The sequence below is a fragment of the Rhinolophus sinicus genome, chromosome 1 (assembly GCF_057876585.1).
Source record: "Rhinolophus sinicus isolate RSI-liver-muscle chromosome 1, RSI-T2T, whole genome shotgun sequence".
Classification (NCBI taxonomy): Eukaryota; Metazoa; Chordata; class Mammalia; order Chiroptera; family Rhinolophidae; genus Rhinolophus; species Rhinolophus sinicus.
The window spans coordinates 124,354,625-124,373,711 of NC_142501.1; the positions used below are offsets into that span (position 1 = coordinate 124,354,625).

Below are 19,087 nucleotides of genomic sequence, written 5' to 3' on the forward strand. Positions count from 1 at the left end.
CTTTATTTAATAGGAACTAAATTAACCAAAACTCCTGACATTTAGACTCTCCAGATAGTATTTTCTTTAACTCTGAATATCATCAACTATTTCACATTTAAGAGAAATCTCATTTTACGTTCTCGTATTCTATCTAGTGATGCGGCTAGTTTGTATTTCTCCAGTGAGAAAATTTGACTGGTAGCCAGTGGACCAGAGGGAGAAATTCTGTGCAGAAAGGGGCAAGTTTCACAATTGCTTTTCTTATAAAAATTGTGCCAGCACAGCATAGCCGTCTGATGATTAACATGTCACTCTAATCATAGGATGTTTTCCATAATTCTGCTATTAATAGTACTTTGCAGGAGCCAAACAATCTAATTTAATTCATTCAGGCTCAGTAATTTTCATTTCCCTCTTATCTCAGTCTTTACATTTTGAAATAATTGGGGTTCAGCTGGTTTGAAGCTAATATTTACTAAGTAAACTCTCTCAGAATCTTTAAAACTCGGTAACAATATTAAAAATATTTCAGGGGCCGGCCCGGTGGCTCAGGTGGTTAGAGCTCCATGCTCCTAACTCCGAAGGCTGCCGGTTCGATTCCCACATGGGCCAGTGGGCTCTCAACCACAAGGTTGCCAGTTCAACTCCTCAAGTCCCGCAAGGGATGGTGGGCTCTGCCCCCTGCAACTAAGGTTGAACACGGCACCTTGAGCTGAGCTGCCTCCCGGATGGCTCAGTTGGTTGGAGCGCGGGCTCTCAACCACAAGGTTGCCAGTTCAATTCCTCAACTCCCGCAAGGGATGGTGGGCTGTGCCCCCTGCAACTAGCAACGGCAACTGGACCTGGAGCTGAGCTGTGCCCTCCACAATTAAGACGGAAAGAACAACAACTTGAAGCTGAACAGCACCCTCCACAACTGAGATTGAAAGGACAACAACTTGAGTTGGGAAAAAAAAAAAAAAAAAAGGCCTGGAAGTACAGTGTTCCCCAATAAAGTTCTGTTCCCCTTCCCCAATAAAAAAAAAAAAAAAAATCTTTAAAAAAAAAAAAAAAAAAAAAATATTTCAGGGGCCTTTTTATTTTATTCAAAGACAGGGTTTTCAGGTATCACCAAGTACGTTTAAGGTAGTCATTTATTTTTTTAACAAGCAAATAGTTGTAAATGTTCTTATTCATTCATTATAACAAAATCCATTCAGTATTTCCTGTTGGCCACTTTAACAGTGTAAAGTTACCCTGTTTGTATAAAAGTAATAAAACTATATGTATCTGAAAATATGGTATAATACACTCTTTAATTACCTGCCCCAATTAGTCTGAATTCACCAGATTTTGCCCTTCTTTTCTCTTACCTGCATAGTATGAGTAGGTAGGAGAAAGAAGGAGTGAAATGGCAACCACCGGAGCTGAGATTTTTGGGAAGAGGAGCAGAGAAGACTCATATGGGTGTTTGGAACAGGGATGCAGTTGGGCCAACCCTGGGAAGGCAGGGCTCTTAACCTCGGAAGAAGGGGTCATCTGAAAGCTGGTGTGGTGTCATGGGAGGCCAGAGTGGGCGGTTAGATGAGGAGACTCAAGGAAAAGGGGGAGATGGTGGGAACAACTTGGGAGTTTTGTCCCAAGCAGTAAACTTATTGACACAGAATTGCACACTATTACAAAGACAGAAGCAGGGTAGCTGTTGAGAGTGGGCTGTGGAGTGAGGCTGACATGAGTTTGGGATCCTGTTCTGCTGCGTACGAGGTGATTTGGGACAACTTTGACTTCCGTGAGCTTCAGCACAGTCATCTGTAAAATGAGGGTAATAACGCTTGGCTCATAGTGTTGTCATGATGATTGTGTAAACTAATAGGTGCGGAGCAAAGCTTGGCACTCAGTATAAGCCAGTTATTGCCTTTCTTATTAGCAAAGCAATCAAACAGCTGTGCTGAGAATATTTTATTTAGTAAAATAATCACTTCTTGGCCGGGTCAGTGGTTTATGTATATGGAAGGATCCCCCACTTTGAAATCAGACTGACCCGTGTTCAAATCCTGAGTCCTCTACTCACTAGGGATATAATTTTTAGCCTGGAGACTCTCTTTCCAGGTAGAATTAAAGGAATTAATTCTACCTTTGGCAGAGAGTTGTCGTTAGGATTAAAAGGGATGCTAATGGCCTTAGTAGAATGCCTTGTTAAAGTACCAGGTAGTTGATATAGTGATTTTCAGTTTTCAGCATTTCATAATGTTTGTGTCATCCAATAGCCTGTGAAACTGAGTAGGGTGAGTGGAGGAAATGCTGTCACAAATTTTAAACAAAGGAAGAACACAGAGTAAGTAAGAATGTGCATGAAGTCTCATGATGCAGTAGCAGAATTGGCATTGGTGGCTGGAATATAGATTCGCATAGCTGGGGGACTAGTCTCCATTATAATAGCATTCATAACTAATTGAACTCAGCATAAGAAGTAATCTAAATTGTATGGACATAGCCAATATTTTAAAAATTTAATAACAACAGCTATTTCAGGGTCAAAACTCAGTAATATGTGATACATTTTACTTGTGGCACAGTTCAAATTTTAATATCATGGCTATTTTAGTGTCAACACTCAATCATGTGTTCGTGACACATTTTAATTGTGTTCAATGACTTTTTTTCATAGTTTCATCCATGATTTTTTTGTCCAGTTAGCAATGTGTTTCTCTGGATCTTAAGAAGGTTAATATAAATAAACTTCCACTTGAGGAAATGTTCTAAAGGGCTGTACTATTCTGCATGCACTCAGTTCACTGACATCACCTAAACTCACCACAGCTTCCAGCAACATAGAAATCTGCTGAATATAGGGGAAGGGTGCAATGTCAAGTTCAATTTTCTTGAATCTTCCTCCACAGAAGAGGTGCCTCTCAGACTCATCCATAATTTCAAAATCTTTATGTTGGACAACTCACGTTCTTCAGTGGCCCAGCCTCCCCACTTTTCCTTAATCTCGTGGTTACTTCCCATTTGATATGACTAATGGAATTTATTTAAGTGGTACAGCAATTGCAACTGCCTGGTCACTCCCCAACAAAGGGGCAGAGAGGCGAATCGGAGATGGTTCAGCCTTTCACTCAGCCTCTCTGATTCTCAATTGTCCTCTTGTGGTTTCCTGCTGTCCCCACCTATAAGCTTGCTCTTATTCTCATGGATGATCTAGTTTCATGTGTTTACCTTCTATTGTGGTGTCCAGCTCATATTTTGTGGAAAACTAGAAGTTAAAACCTCTAACTTTGGGTACATTGTACAAAGGGGTATGCGTGATTACAAGTCATTAAGTGCTACAAACTATATATATAATTATTATCATCATCGAGATCCTACAATTAAGTTCACGAAGTCATCCTAGAAAAAGCGCTACATACCTTATTGCTAAATATCATTACATTCACCTTTGAAACACTCCCCTTGGGAAGCTATGCACTGAGCCAATGCCTAGTCCACCCTTCAAAGCAATTTTGGAACTCTTTTTCTGGAATGGCCGTCAGAGCTGTTGTCATATTACCCTTGATGTCCTGAATGTCATCAACATGTCTTCCTTTCAATATTTCCTTTATCTTCAGGTAAAGAAAGAAGTCACTGAGGGCCAGACCAGGTGAGTAGGGAGGGTGTTTCAATAGTTATTTGTTTACTGACTAAAAACTCCCTCACAGACAGTGCTGTGTGAACTGGTGCCTTGTCGTGATGCAAGAGTCATGAGTTGTTGGCAAAAAGCTCAGGTCATTTTTGTCTAACTTTTTCACTCAGCCTTTTCAGCACTTCCAAATAGTAAATTTGGTTAACTGTTTGTCCAGTTGGTACAAATTCATAATGGAATTCAAATTCTGATATCAAAAAAGGTTTACAACATTGCTTTGACCCTTGATTTGGACTGACAGAACTTTTTTGGTTGTGAATTGGCTGACTTTCATTGTGCTCTTTGACACTTTGTTTCAGGGTCATATTGGTACACCTATGTTTCATCAACAGTGATAACACGGCCCAAAACATCATCTGGCCTCTCCAAACCTAAACTGTTCTTTGATTTTGTTCATAGGTGAGCTCCTTTGGCACCATTTTTGCACAGACCTTTCTCATGCCAAGATTTTCAATTAAGACTTTTCTGTTTCTCTATTGATGTTTACTTGGTCTGCTATGCTTCTCACAGTCAGCAGATCGTTTTGATGCACTATTCGACAAATTTTTGCAATGTTTTCGTCTGTTCTGCTTGTTACTGGCCACCCTGACCTCTCTTCACCAGTGACGCGCTCTCTCCCCTCAGAAAAACATTTAATCCATTTGTATACTGCTGTTTTCTTCATGGCTTTATCCCTATAAACTTGGACTAACAGGTCCCTGATTTCACTTCCACTCTTGCCAAGATTAACAAGAAATTTAATGTTTGTTTGTTGCTCTAATTCAAGCTCACACATTGTCACGACAGCACATAAAAACACGCAACAACAATAATGAGCACCACTCAGCAAGACACTGCCACATGTTGACATGAACCCAGCTGTGAGACACGGATATACCAAGGTTACGAAATCTTATCGAGCTGTTTGTACAGCGCTGCCAGTGTAAGCGCAAGTTCGCAAACTTAATTGGCAGACCTCGTATACATAGTACGCTTTGTTGTTCCTGTGTTCTTTTAATCAGCATGAATTTTCAATTACTCAGTTAGTGGTCACTTGTTGGAAACAATCATTTTATTATTTGCATCTTTCAGATGGAGAGACAGGTCCTGAATTTGTACTGACTGCACTGTGTGCTCTCTGTGTTCTGGAGACAGACGTGGAGCCCCAATACAGAGCCCTCTGTATTGCCCCAAAAGTCTGTACTACTTATCTGTGAGTACTCCTCCTTCTCATTTTCTTTTTAAATAATGTCTCTCTTTTTATTAAATAATAAAATAAGCATCCATTATCTTGACAGTGAATGGATTATGAGCTAAAGGCCTAGCTATACAACGTAGCTTCTGGCTTCCGTTAAGCCCTTCCCTGGGCCCACTGGCACAAAATGCCTGAGTTTTCCCAATGCCCATTTGTTCTGATATGCAGCTGTTTTATATTTTTTCGCCATTCTTTCTTTGGGCTTGCAGTCAGTGCCATAGACATATGTGTCAGTTTTCAGGCAGTGTTTTATATTCACTTATATACCTGTCTTTGTGTTCAGCCTCTGGCTTGAAACCACCAAAATGACTGAAGAATAAGGGAATGTACAAAAAACATGAAATTTGGCAAACAACTATGGACCTGTGATGAAGGTATCTGATGAATTTGTGTCTATGGAATGAATAGAATGAATAGCGTGAATAAAAAACAGGAGTTCCTTTTAGACCTCACCAATAATATGACTTTGATCAAACTCAGGATCCCACAAAAGTAGAAATTGGAAAAATAACGTTTCCAATTTCATCGAGGTCCTTTTGCTTTGCACAAACCATCCTACGTAGGTGGACGTGAGTGTCTGGCATGGTGGGATGACCAAATAGTCCCCCAGCTTTATTTGTATTCATTTGGCCCAAATAATGACCATAAATCTACCAGTTTGATATTTTACACTAATAAAAGCAATTTCCATTTTGAATTTTCTCCCATTACAGAGGTCCTCAGACAGCCTTCACCATTCTGACAGCACAGTGTAAAATTTTGATATTTGATCCAGAGGAAGATAGGAAAGAGAATAGCTAGATCCTGTCCTAGTACAGTCTTAATTCAACTTGGATTGTGCCTTAGTGAGCAGTGTAAATCAACACTCAGCCACACTGCAGATCACCTAAGAACATTACGATCCAAAAATCACTAACAAAAACTCATTGAACTTTGCTTCCTCAACTTCAGAACAGGGAATTCATGGCTTCCATGTTTGCACCAGCTATGACAAATGAAGGTCAGAGTAATACAGGGGTCAGACTTGCAAATTGGCTTCTGAATTCAAGGAATCAAGGAGAGTATCTCCCCTCTTTCAGTGAAGTGACAGTGTTGGTGGAACACCGCCAGATAAAAGAAAGCATGTGGGTGATGGATTTTGTGCAGCTCCAGAGCTGGTTAGTAGGTCCTGTTTACTCTCAGCCAGAAGCTGAACTGGCCTCAGAAAAAGAGTTCAGGAGTCCTCTTAGCTCCCGGTGATTTACTCTGATTTCCCTTTGTAGCCATATGGAGTCGATTTTCCACTGTCTCTATAAATACTGTTGTGTCTGTATCTCTGCCAAACCAGCTACCTTTCTCACCCCAAGGAGAAGCCAGAGATCAGACATTCCTACACTACCGCCCCATTAGACACCATAACGGGAGGGAGAGATTTGGCAGTCAAAATGATGTGTGTATTTGAGTCTTGAAAGGGCCAGGCTAAACTTAGAGTCAGTGGGCTCCCATAAATAACGTGTGTTCCTCTCTCTTTGTGTGGCTTGGACTGGAATGTCTTTCTCTTTAGAGCTGTACAAGCAGCCAGAGATCAAAGAGTCAACCGTTTATGGATGCATAGTTCATTACAAAGTCGTCGTGCTCAGTGGGAGGACTCTGGCAAAAGCACTAATAATATCCTCTCATTACTATTTTGTTGCATGGATTGGGGTTGGAGGGCACTCAAAGAAAGTCGCACTACTTCAAATAACTTTTAAAGTAGAGATGAAAATTCACTTTCAGAGGAAGATTAAAACTTAACTGGCATCTTTTTAGGGTATGGACTGTGGTAGGAGGGAAGAGGAAGTAAAGAAATTGACCCATTACCACATGGAATGTGGTTCAAGAAGAATAAGAGAAGGCAGAACAGTATCCTGTGTAATTGATTTACCCTTGAGTAAGCATTATGGAGAGCCTTTGATAAGCAGAGCAGAACATATACAGAGATTTCTTTTTAAGCCCAAGCTAGATAATGTATTTGAAGAAAAGGCTTTGAAAGTGCCCTAGAATGTATGGAATAAATGTGTTTCCAATTACAGCGTGGGTGAAGTTAACAATCCTAGGATTGTGGCTAATCATAATGATACAAAATAATAACCACTATTTATTCAAAGTCTACTGTGTGCCATGTTCCGTGCAGTGTATGTGGTATCCTTTAATCCTCCCCACCAGGCACATTTACACAGGGAACCCGGATTCCACAAAGGTTAAGTGCTTTGCTCAAGGTGGTGCAGTCATGAAGTAGTCAGCCCAAAATTTGAACTGAGCTCTGGAATCAAGCAGAAGCCACTACCCTTACCCTATAGTTCGTGTTTCTGGCTTCTAACTCCTCCTCTGTCCTCTGTGGCGGGAGTTGGCGCTCTTTTGCTTTCTGGGATGGGGAGCTTTGCCCTCGGACAGAGATCTCAGTCTGTGATTGCAATTGGTCAAGTGGCGGTAGGTCAGCTCCCTACCCACACAGTCCAGCTTTGGCTTCTAGAATGGCCACTGAGCAGATGAAGGCCTTCTGCCAGAAATGGTCCCTAGAAAGTGCTTAAAGGAAATACTTTGTGGGGTCTATGGCCCTTTTCAGGGGCAACAAATGATGCTTGTTAGACTTCCTTTTAATTTGTATATGATGTGTAAAATACTTTCTTTGAAAGAAAACTCAGAACACTGAATGAGTCTGTCTGTGTGGGTGCCTTGTGGGTGTCTTGTCCGTAGGCAGTCAGACATGACCCCTGACACCTCATACGACATACTGCAGAGGCAAGTTCCTTGATCTGGTGTGTTCTAAATGGGTGTTAGGGACCCTATACCGCTCTACAAATGTTACCCTCTTTCTGTACTTTTCAGTCTTATTCTTTTTTGTTCAACCCATCTCTTTATGCTGATTAAAAAATAGTATAGAAGGGTCAGAAATAGAAGCAAATAATCGATCAATTCTTTTTTACCGATTTAATTGCAAAGCAATTGAGAGCGTCATCCAAAGTCCTGTGGCTCTCCCCGCTCCAAGTTTTCTTGAAAGATTTCACACGTGCAGTGTAAGAAATTGTGAATCAGCTTTCTCCAATCCCAACTTTAAGAAAGTTGCAGAAAACATCTGCCAGGCAGCACATATGTTCTTAGTTCCCTGAGAGGAAGAAAACACATTTTCTAGAAAAAAATGAAAACTTTAAAACCAGTTGAGTTGTAATAAAGACACTTTGCATTTTGCTAACTTCTTTTCTCCTCTCGTGCCTGACTGTTTTTCTGGCCCTGGACAGGTTCTTCTGCCTATCAAGCATCTGTCATCCCAAACACTCCCTCCCTGGGATGTGGGCTCCAACTGACCATGGAAGGGAGGCATGGGAAGTGCAGAATGACCAAAAGATGGGATTATGATGCAGAAATAATGAACCATCACTTCTTGAATGCAAGGCACTCAAAGGCTGTCAATCCATTCTCTTGCTAAAATAACAATTCAGTGTGACAATAAACTTTGGTAATAAATCCAGTCTACAGTTGAAGAGACATGGCCTTTGCAGGCTAAGTCTCTTGGCCAAGGTCACACAGCTAGTGAGCCAGGCAGAGGTGAAGAATAAAGCCTCTATGTGTAGCATTACATATGGGACCTCCAAATACTGGAAAGGTACTTTCTTCTGGGCAATTATCTTCAACAAGGCAAACACATGACACACACACCCCGCACCCCCCACCCCTCTGTCCCCACCAGCATCCTAAAAGGCAGACTGCTGATTTCCTCTGTGTTAACATTCTAGAAACCAGATTCAGATAAGTTGTGGGTTTCTCTTGCAGCAAAAGCACTCAGTTACAGGGACAATGCAACTCTCAATTTACTGCTCTAATTAAGAAATTTTAAACTTATGTCATGATGCTTTGCCCTTCTTTACCTCTCACTGAAGCAGTTTTCTTCTTCAGTAATTGGTATTTGGTTGTTTTTGTGGATTGTTGGTCAGTGTGTTTTTCACTGTAAACATTGATGTGATGGAAGAACCGTGGCAGCTCTGGCCCCAGAACAAAGGCTTTTCCGAGCCAGCCTTCCTCCAATAACATTTGGGTAGATGTTTCACGTGGATTTTCTTTCCCAAGTTCCAATGGCATGATTCTATGTTTAGAAAGAATTGACAGTGACATTTCATATAACTAAAAAAAGTTAAGCAAAAAGAAAGAACCCTTTCTACATTTCACAAAACCCAAAGGCAACTTGACAAACACTTTGAAAGTTGATTTCCATTTTGCAATCTAAAGCAGACCTAAGGTGTTTCTGCAGACAGTGGTGCCAGTTTCGGTTCCGCTGTGAGTCCTTGAGAACAGGATCGTGTTGCTCTCAGAATATTTCAGGACTCATCATCACAAAGGACTTGAAACACAGTTTTAAAGTCCCATTGAAACAGGTCACAATGTAAATCCCAAAGATTAAACCAAACGGGGCAAACACAGGATCAGGGCTCCACGTCAAACCTCACCATTTAAAACCCAGCTCATACTTCTAGAAGTTCTCTAAAGCAGACTCCTCTAAGCCCATCCTCGACCCCGTTGCTTCTTTGATCCTGCTAAGAACTCAGCCAAGAAGCTAAAGCTCAGTGAGTGCCATTTTGCATAAAAATATTAGGCAGGATAATGAGAGAATGGCAAGAAAAGAATTCTTCAGTCACAGAAAATCGAAGTGTTTGATGGGAAAGATAGGAGTCTCTTCCTCCAGGATTCCTGGGGAAAATACTCCGTTGTGCCTTTGAATGAGGAATTTCCAAAAAGACAAGACTGAACACTCTGTTTAGAGGCTGGAACCCTGTAGGCCTGGGATTTTTTTTATTTTTTTTTTAAGTCAGAACTTTCAGAAATGCAATGTCCATTATGATGAACTGTAACTTAGAAGCACCCGGTAGAGTAGGGTTGTCCAAACTTTTTTCAACGTTTTTCACCAAGGGCCATATGCGGTAAAATACAGAAACAGCTGGGCCACTCACTTGAGGTGAAGTACGTATTGCCTCACCTGGTTTATTTAAGTAAACTAAATATATTTTTGGAATTTGCTGCGGGCTGATTAACAATGGATTGCGGACCGCAGTTGGCCCGCGGGCCGCAGTTTTGACACCCCTGCTGTAGAGATAAGAGAATTTAAGGCTTTTAAACACAGTTTCAACAAAACTTTAATCTTTAACTGGATTAAGCTGGCACTGATTTCCACCTGCCTCAGTTAGTAGAAAATATACCCTTTAAAACTGGAACTATATATATATATTTTTGGTCACTGATACCATCCTAACCTCCAACATTTTATTTTTATTTTTTTTAAGATTTTATTGGGGAAGGGGAACAGGACTTTATTGGGGAATAGTGTGTACTTCCAGGACTTTTTTCCAAGTCAAGTTGTTGTCCTTTTAATCTTAGTTGTGGAGGGCGCAGCTCAGCTCCAGGCCCAGTTGCCGTTGTTAGTTGCAGGGCGCACAGCCCATCATCCCTTGCGGGAGTCATACCGGCAACCTTGTGGTTGAGAGGACGCACTCCAACCAACTGAGCCATCCAGGAGCTCAGCGGCAGCTCAGCTCAAGGTGCCGTGTTCAATCTTAGTTGCAGGGAGCGCAGCCCAACATCTGTTGCAGGACTCGAGGAGTTGAACCAGCAACCTTGTGGTTGGGAGCCCACTGGCCCATGTGGGAATCGAATGGGCAGCCTTCAGAGTTAGAAGCACGAAGCTCCAACTGCCTGAGCCACCGGGCCGGACCCACAACACTTTTATGATTGAAATCAGTTCTCACTATTCACAGATTCTGTATTTGCAAACTCTCCAGCTCACTAAAATTTTTTGGAATCCCAAAATCAATACTTAGGGTGCTTTCCTGGTCATTCCCAGATAAGGATAGAGTGGCAAAGAGTTTGTGTTGCCCAAACTGCACACACGTTCCCAGCCAAGGTCAACAGGGTGATGATGCTCTGCCTCCTTGTTTCAGCTCATGCTGCAAACAAGTGTCCTTTTCATGGTCTGTGTAGTGCCATGTTTTTCACACTTTTGTGCTGTGTGTTGATTATTGCACTATTTAAAATGACGCCTGAGCAAAGTGCAGAAGTTGTCTCTCGTATTCCTAAGAAGACTGAGATGTGCCTTACAGAGAAACTATTTGTTGGATACGCTTCATTCAGGTATGAGTTATCGAGATGTTGGCTGTGAGTTCCATGTTCGTGAATCAGCAATATACATATTAAATAAGATGTCCTTAAACCGGACTACACATAAAACAATGTTATGTGTTTTAATCGGCTGATGAAAATGTGAGTAGAGGCTCCCATGAACTGTATCCTGTATTTCTGCTAGGAGCAGGGGTTCAGCATCTGCTAATTTTGTGTCCTTATGGATATCATAGACCATAAATACCGTAAATAATGAGAATTGGCTGTATTTGATGGAAAGCTCTGTGTCATCTGCTTACTTGGGCGGCTCTGTTGTGTGTAGATAGTTTTCACTTGTCATCTCAAATCTAACTCAGGAATGTCCTGCTATGTTTGGGACCAGGTTTCAGATAACTTGGGAGTTATGCAGACTAGATGAAAATCCAGTGAATTTTACACATGAGGTGAAGAAAGAGAAGCTGGTATTGAGATGTAGGGAGAGAGGGGAAATGTGGTCATAGGCCGTGGCAGCAGTGGCCATAAGGGGAGGGAAGGGGAGGTAGATAAAGAAGCTGAAGAGATCTGAAAGTAGAGGAAAAAATGTCTCTGTTTGTAGTGAAACTGAGAGTCATGTCCAAGATAACACTATTAACAATGGGATGTGTCACAGTCTGAGTACTCAGCATACGCCTCCCACTGACGTATAGAACAGGGCAATTAATGTGCATAAAATGTCGTCCGTTATATTTGCTTGAGAAGAAGTAGGTGAGACACCAACACATTCTACAGAGCTTAATAACATCATTTTTATATAAACGGAGCTTTGTTTGTTTCCTTTTCCTGCCTCATGTTAGGTCATGACTCCTTGTTACATGGCTATTCAAAAAAGACAATTTTGATTTTGGATAAATAGCATCCGTAGAAATGTTTCTCTTAACCCAGGGGCACTTGCATGCACTTAAGTTAATGGAATTTAATAGCCTATTTAATATCCTACGGCAAGAGAGAGATTTTTACTAGCTAACTTGGAGAAACTATGTGTTCTCATATTCATGCAAAAGGTGATTTGCTTTATAGGCAGAAAATAGGGTTTACAATTTGAAATTTAAAAAACCATTGCTTTAAACAGTGTAAGAGAAAGTACACTACTTCAAAAATAATTGCTTGTTTACATGCATTTGCTTGTTGGAAACAAAAGACTGAAATGAGAGCTTCTTTATCTTTAGTTTATTATGTGAAGAAATGAGAAATTATGTACAGGGACCCACAGTAGAGAGAATTTCCCATAATTCCATGTGAAAAAGAGAAATTGTATCATCTTGCCACTTAATGGCATATTAGATCAATACAACATCTAACTCATGAGCTTCATTTGGAAATCTCAAGTCTGATGGAAAAGTATTTTTTAGTATTTCAGGAAAGATTCTCAAAACTTTAGGAAAAATCAGTGCTGATGAAATGTGTCCAAGTTACATCTTCACATATGAAAAATGCACTATTTAAAAAAAAAATGCACTATTTTTTTTCTAGAAGTTTGAAAATCATTTTGAGCACTAAGAATTTTTTAAGCAGTGTTAAAACCACATTGAACTGCTGCTAATGCATAATAATCATACCCATGTTATATATTTTTTGAAAATTAAACAAAGACACATAAAATACATAGAAGAAAAATTACAAATTGCTAAATAAATATTAGCTATTATAATAATATTGTTGTTATAGTGAATGTTGACCCTAAAATAGTATATAATTAGCAAAGTTGTCCTAAACCAAGGGTCATTTTCTTTTGACTGTCATGCAAACAACCTTGTCACTCTTGAAAACCCCTAATGCGAACAAAGTAAAAGATAGAAAACAGTGAGGCACAAGGAAATTTTGAGGGCTGCAAGCACACTTTCCTGAAGCTTGCAAGACATTCCCTATAAAGGACTGTGCTATGATTTTGCTGGTCTGCATTCATATCTGTTTCATTAGGATAATTAAAACTCACTGCTAAAGCAAGCAACCTCAAACTCTCAGTAGCTTAAAACAATAAAGGTTTATTTATAGCTCATGCCATAGTTACATCAGAGTCAGGTAGCCCTTCTGAGGGTTCTGCTTTAAATAGTTTCTTTCATCTTGGAGCTTACCCAATCTCAATGCAAGGGAGGGAGTCTGCATGATTGTTGGGAGATTTATGGCCAGGTCCAGAAATAGCAACACAACTTTCAGTCACATTCTTCGGACCGCAATCTAGTCCTAAGGCCGCAACCAACATACCTTCAAGTTGTTCTTGAAAGTGTCATCTTCCTATTTTCATGGAGGAAAAGAAACAGGATATGCTCTTTATTCTGCAGAGATAACAAAGGTTTAGACTTTCCAGTAGGCTGTTTGTTTTTTAGCATGCTGTTAGATGGGGTTAACAATTTTTAATAAGAGAAAAGAAGGCACCATTTGACACCAAAATTCATGTACCTTAGCACGCACAGTTGAGATTGGTCTTAAGCACAACTAAGTTCCAGCTCCTCCATGAAGCTTCCCTGATTATCTCACCATAACCTATAGCGATCCTCTTGTCTATGCTGATACAGTGACATTTAACAAAAATTCTTATTGTCTTTATTCTCTTCATTGTATCTATTATCTTTCTATTAGACTCTTGGCCTCTTACATATAATAATATGGTATAATGTAGTACAGCATTAGTGATATCACATCATATAGTATTTTATAGTAGTTAAGGATATAGGCTTTGCAGTCAGACTGCAAGTGTTTGAATCCTCATTTCATTATGTACTAGCTCCTTACCTAATTAGCTTTCCTCTTTGTACCTCAGCTTCCTCATTTAAAAATAAGCATAGCAACTAAAGTACATACTTTTTATATTTGTTATGAGATTTGCATATAACAAAATATATAAAGCATTGAGAGTAGTAAGCATTTAAAAATACATAGTGAGTCCTTGGGAAATGTTAAATGTAATTACTAATGCAACAAAGAACTATGACTTCATATTCTTGAATCCTCTACTGCAGCTAGCATATAGGCCTGGCTACAGTAGTTCGCAATAAACATCTACAAATGAAATTTTGATGGATGGAATAGAGTGTCTTCTACTTCCATGTAACAATACTTCCCCAATATTTTTCCTCATAGTTCTACACTGATGCTGACATTAAAATATAATTTCTTTATAATTAGAGATCAACCTTAAAATGTAAATAAATTTGGAATTGGTTTAAATTAACACTATATTTTTCCATTTAAGTGATACGATACACTATACTTTAAGTAAAATGCCTTGTAGTACAGGATATCCAAAATGCTGGATGAATAAAACATCTGATTTTTAAAAAACATACCTGAGCTATTATGAAAGTAAAGGAATTCTTTAAAAGGCTAAACATTGTATGAAAGTGCAATTTCATAGCCGTATAGGAATTTACCCTGGGTGTTTGCCTATTCCTTGTGATCCAGAATCTGGGTTATAATAGTCACACATGGGATAAGAAACAAAGCCTAGGAGCTGAGCAGAGTGAGAGGATAGATTGGAGATGTAGGTAAAAAAGCAAGGAGGGGGATTAGCTTAAAAACATGCACATCTCTTAGAGCATTAATTGACATAATTTCTTGTCTCAGCCTTTATTCTGAGAGAAGCAGGAAAAAGAAAATATCTGCCTTCAAATGACTAAGTTCAACCCTACCAAGTTACCATTGTAGCTTAAAAAAATGTGGGGGAGGAGGGGAAAAATCATATGAATTTAAAAGTGACATCAAGTTGATAGTGTCCCAGGGGCTTAACAGGAGGTATGCAAATCTTCTCTAAAAGAATGTATTTTAAACCTAAGCCTCATATTAGAAAAAAACTTTCCAGGGAACATGTGCTGATAAACAAAAATTACTGAACACAAGGAAACAAGACACAATTAGCAACAGCCAAGAGAAACAACAAAGTGAAGAATTTCAGAATTCTGAAAATTTTATACCAGGACTATAAAATGTCTTATATATTTAATATGCTCAAGAAACTAAAATCGTATAGCCAGTATCAGAAAGTTACATGACATTAAAGTGTGACATTGGAAAAAATTAAACTCCTGGAAATGAGAACTATAATAATTGAAATTTGAAACAGCTTTAAACAGCAGATTAAACTTATTGAAGAAAGAATATGTGAACTCGAAAATAGAATAATAGTAATAATTAAGAATGCAACTTAGACAAAGAGGAGGTAAGTATGAAAAATGAGTTTAAAGATGAGGAAAATATAGCGGGGAAGGTAGAATATATGTCATATTAAAGTGTCAGGACAGAAGTGGACAAACTTTTTCTGTAAAAGATCCGATAGTAAATATTTTAGGTTTAATGGGACATGGGGTCTCTACTCAGTTCTGCCGTTATAGTGCAAAAGCAGCCACAGATAATAATGTAAACAAATGAACCTGAATATTTTCAATAAGACTTTATTTACAAAAAGTTAGCAAACTAGATTTGGCCCATGGGCCACAGTTTGTAAACTCCCAGCCTAGGAAATAATAGGAAATCAGGACAGAACAAAATCTGAGAAGATAGTAAATTATATCTCAATCGAGATGGCCCCCAAAAACAAAAAGTAAAACAATTAAATCTCAAAAGAAAGAGGAAAGGTACAATAACGACTGGAAATTTCCAGAAATAATAAAACATAACAATTCTCAGATTCAAGGAGACCAAAAAATCCAAAGCAGGATAAAGTAAAAATAATCCACATGTATACAAATTATGGTGACAGTGCAGGACAAGAATGACAAAGAGAATATTTTAAAAGTAAACCAGCAAAAAAATCGGTAAATCCTTTACCCCAAGGAGATATAGAAACTTGACAAAATTGTCAAAACTTAACCATGCAAAGGCCCTAGAAGTTGACCAAACACAAACAACAATTATGAAGAATTTATTCATGAAAAAACTTCTAGAATTTTGGGTAAGAATGGTAGGAATCTGTGACCTTCATATCTGGAGTTAACACAAACACCCCACCACCAGCAGCAACTTGATTAATGCTATAGTTTTATGAGACGGGCATTGGATGTAAAAATCAGCAGTTTAACTGTCAGAGAGGGATAATCCAGACTCAAGAGTTTTGTCAGTTAAGTAGCAAACTTGATAAGAAGTGAATGGGGAATGTATGCTGCTATTCACCTTGAGCTTGTGGTCCCATCTGGGTGAGCAGTGGACAAACAAGAAATTTGACAGTGAGAAAATCCCAAACAAATGACAAAAAAGTTGTTGGAACTAATAAGCAATTATAGCAAGGTTGCAGGATACAATATATTGATATTAAATTATGTTACTACTAATTAATATAATTATATAAATTAATTATATACAAGATACTATTATATTATACCATGTTTCCCCAAAAAGACCTAGCCAGACAATCAGCTCTAATGCATCTGTTGGAGCAAAAATTAATATAAGACTTGGTCTTATTTTACTATAATATAAGAGCAGGTCTATAATATAATATAATACCTGGTCTTATATTAATTTTTGCTCCCAAAGACACATTAGAGCTGATTGTCCAGTTAGGTCTTATTTTCAGGGAAACATGGTATTAATTACATAGCCTAAAATTATTAATTAATGTATTATTGATTAATAACCAATTAAGTAAATCATAATATCAAGTAATATAATTATAATGCATTACACAGCAATTTTATATCATTTTAATTCATTTAATTTAATATTGATTTATATTGATTCATTAAATTTATATTTACTTATAAATTAATTAACATAAAAAAATAGCTTTCCTGTATACCAGCAATGAACAACTGGATTTGTAATTAAGAACACAACACCATTTACATTAGCACCAAAAAAAAAGAAAAGAAAAGAAAAGAAATACTTTAGTTACAAATTTAACAAATCTGACAAAATATGTACAAAAAAATGAAATACTTTAGTTACAAATCTGACAAAATATGTACAGGATTTTTGAGGGAAAAACTGTGAATTCTGATGAAAGATATCAAAGATCTAAATAAATGAAGAGAGAACTCACATTTATGGGTAGAAAGATTCAATATTACTAAGATGCCAATTGTTCCCAATTTGATCTATAAATCTAAAGATGTGCATTCAAACTATACAGAGAAGTCCTAAAACTCAACAATAAGAAAATGAACAACCCAATTTAAAAATGGCCAAATGATCTGAGCAGACACACCTCACAGAAGATGACACATAGATGGCAAATAAGCATATGAAATATTTCCAACATCATTTGTCATTAGGTATTTGCAAACTAAGACAATAATAACATACCATTACACATCTATTAGAATGGCTAAAACCCCAAACACAGACAACAACAAAGGTTGGCAAGGATGTGGAGTAATAGAAACTCTCATTTGTTGCTGGAAGGAACACAAAATGGTACATCCACTTTTGAAGATAGTTTGGCAATTCCTTACAAAGTTTAACATGAGCTTACCATACAATCCAGCAATCAAACTCCTAGATATTTATCCAAAAAAAATGAAAACTTATGTGTACATAAAGACCTACACATGAATATTTGTAGCTCCTTTTTTCCATGAGTCTCAAAAATTGGAAGGAGAGTGACGTCATAGGAATGACGGCAGAGGGCACACTTTTTGAGTTCTCCTCCGGATCTTATCACAAATGGGACATCTATAACCAATCAAAGGACTCTGCTCATCATGCAGAACAACTAAGAGACTCATGCAAGGATTACTTGAAGGTGGGCAAATTGGGCGAGCAGGGGAAGAGGGAAGGGAGCAGAGTGGAAACGCAGCCCACATCTGCGGCTGTGGGGACGCGGCTCACATCTGCGGCGGTGGAAACACGGCCGGCATCTGCAGCTGCAGACACATAGGGGACCCCAGGACGGAACAGAGAACACAAAAGCCAAGAGGTGGGCTCTTTCCCTGTGTCCCACAGCTGATCTCTCCCACCGAGGGGGCAGCCAAGTTAGGCCGTAGGTCGGACAAAGGACACAAACTCCATACCTGGGCTCCTCCCCCTGCTCTTCCAATCCTACCTCCACCCTTCCAGAGATTTAAACTGGCCCCTAAACTGAGGAGTAGTGTCAGATTACAGAGGAGCGTTAGTGCTCAGGCTCAGGGAAGACTGGTGTGCAGCTCTGACCCAGGGAAGAGGCTGGAAAGAGTGTGATTTTTGCTGGGCTAGGAGAGAAGAGACTCCTCCACCCCCAGCAACCACCTTTTCTGGCCTGCAGGAGGAGTGTGACATGGCTGGGCTGGGAGAGAGAAGACCCCTCCATCCAAAGCCCCTACCCTTTCTGGCCTGCCTAAGGCAGGGTAATTACAACTGCGGAGGCATTCCCAGGGATCAGCAATAGGCGGCAGATGCAGCTCTGGGCTTTCAGCAGCTCAGAAATCTCCTGCCCGCCACACACACACACACACACACACACACACACACACACACACACAGAAGAAGTGCCCTAAGACTCAGGAGAACTGGGTACAGGGCTGGTGGTGCTACTCTCAGTACGCATAGGTGCAGGCAAGGGCAGAAACTGCCCTGACTTTGTAGAAACTATCACCCAGACCCCTCAGCCCCACGCATCTAAATCTGCAGTCCCAATGTCACTCTGGGCACCAGGTGACCGGATCTGCCTGCACAATACACAAAGGACTCTTTGGTACAGCAGAGGACAATCTGGAGACTACTTGGTGGGATTAAGCCAAGACTGGTGCTGCTTTTTTTGTTTGTTTCTTTTTTGTTTTTTGTTTTGTTTTGTTTTGTCTTTATATCTTTGATATATTTGCCTGTGTTGAGTGTGGGTTGTCGGTTGTTTTTCATGTGAATGTATTTGATTTTTTTCTTTGTTGTTGTTGTTGTGCTTGGTGATTTGCTTTCTTCTGAAATTGCCCTACAAGGGCCCAGCTTAAGAGGCACAAGATTCAACACACCCAGAGGCCAACTCCAGACCAAACCAGAGTACTACCAGTTTGACCTACAAGTGATATACCCAGAGGGAATTCTTTACCGGCACAAGAGCCCATAGAGGCCAAACCACATTTAAGTGGTCAACCATCACGTAACAGAACTTCCTGCGGTGGGCAGAGCCAAGTCTCACAACTGGTCAG

The 19,087-nt window shown here is 39.4% G+C and overlaps 1 protein-coding gene across 2 annotated transcripts in view; it reads left to right on the forward strand.

Moving 5' to 3' along the window:
* Positions 1 to 19,087, forward strand: part of KIAA1217 (KIAA1217 ortholog) — a 753,165-nt gene that overhangs the window by 279,874 nt on the left and 454,204 nt on the right. Inside the window, exon 2 of one of the 2 annotated variants that reach the window (XM_074324916.2) lies at positions 4,715 to 4,835. The exons of the other annotated variant lie outside the window; for it this stretch is intronic. The gene's annotated coding sequence lies outside the window, so the exon portion shown is untranslated. The remainder of the gene's footprint in view (positions 1 to 4,714; positions 4,836 to 19,087) is intronic. 2 annotated transcript variants of the gene reach the window in all.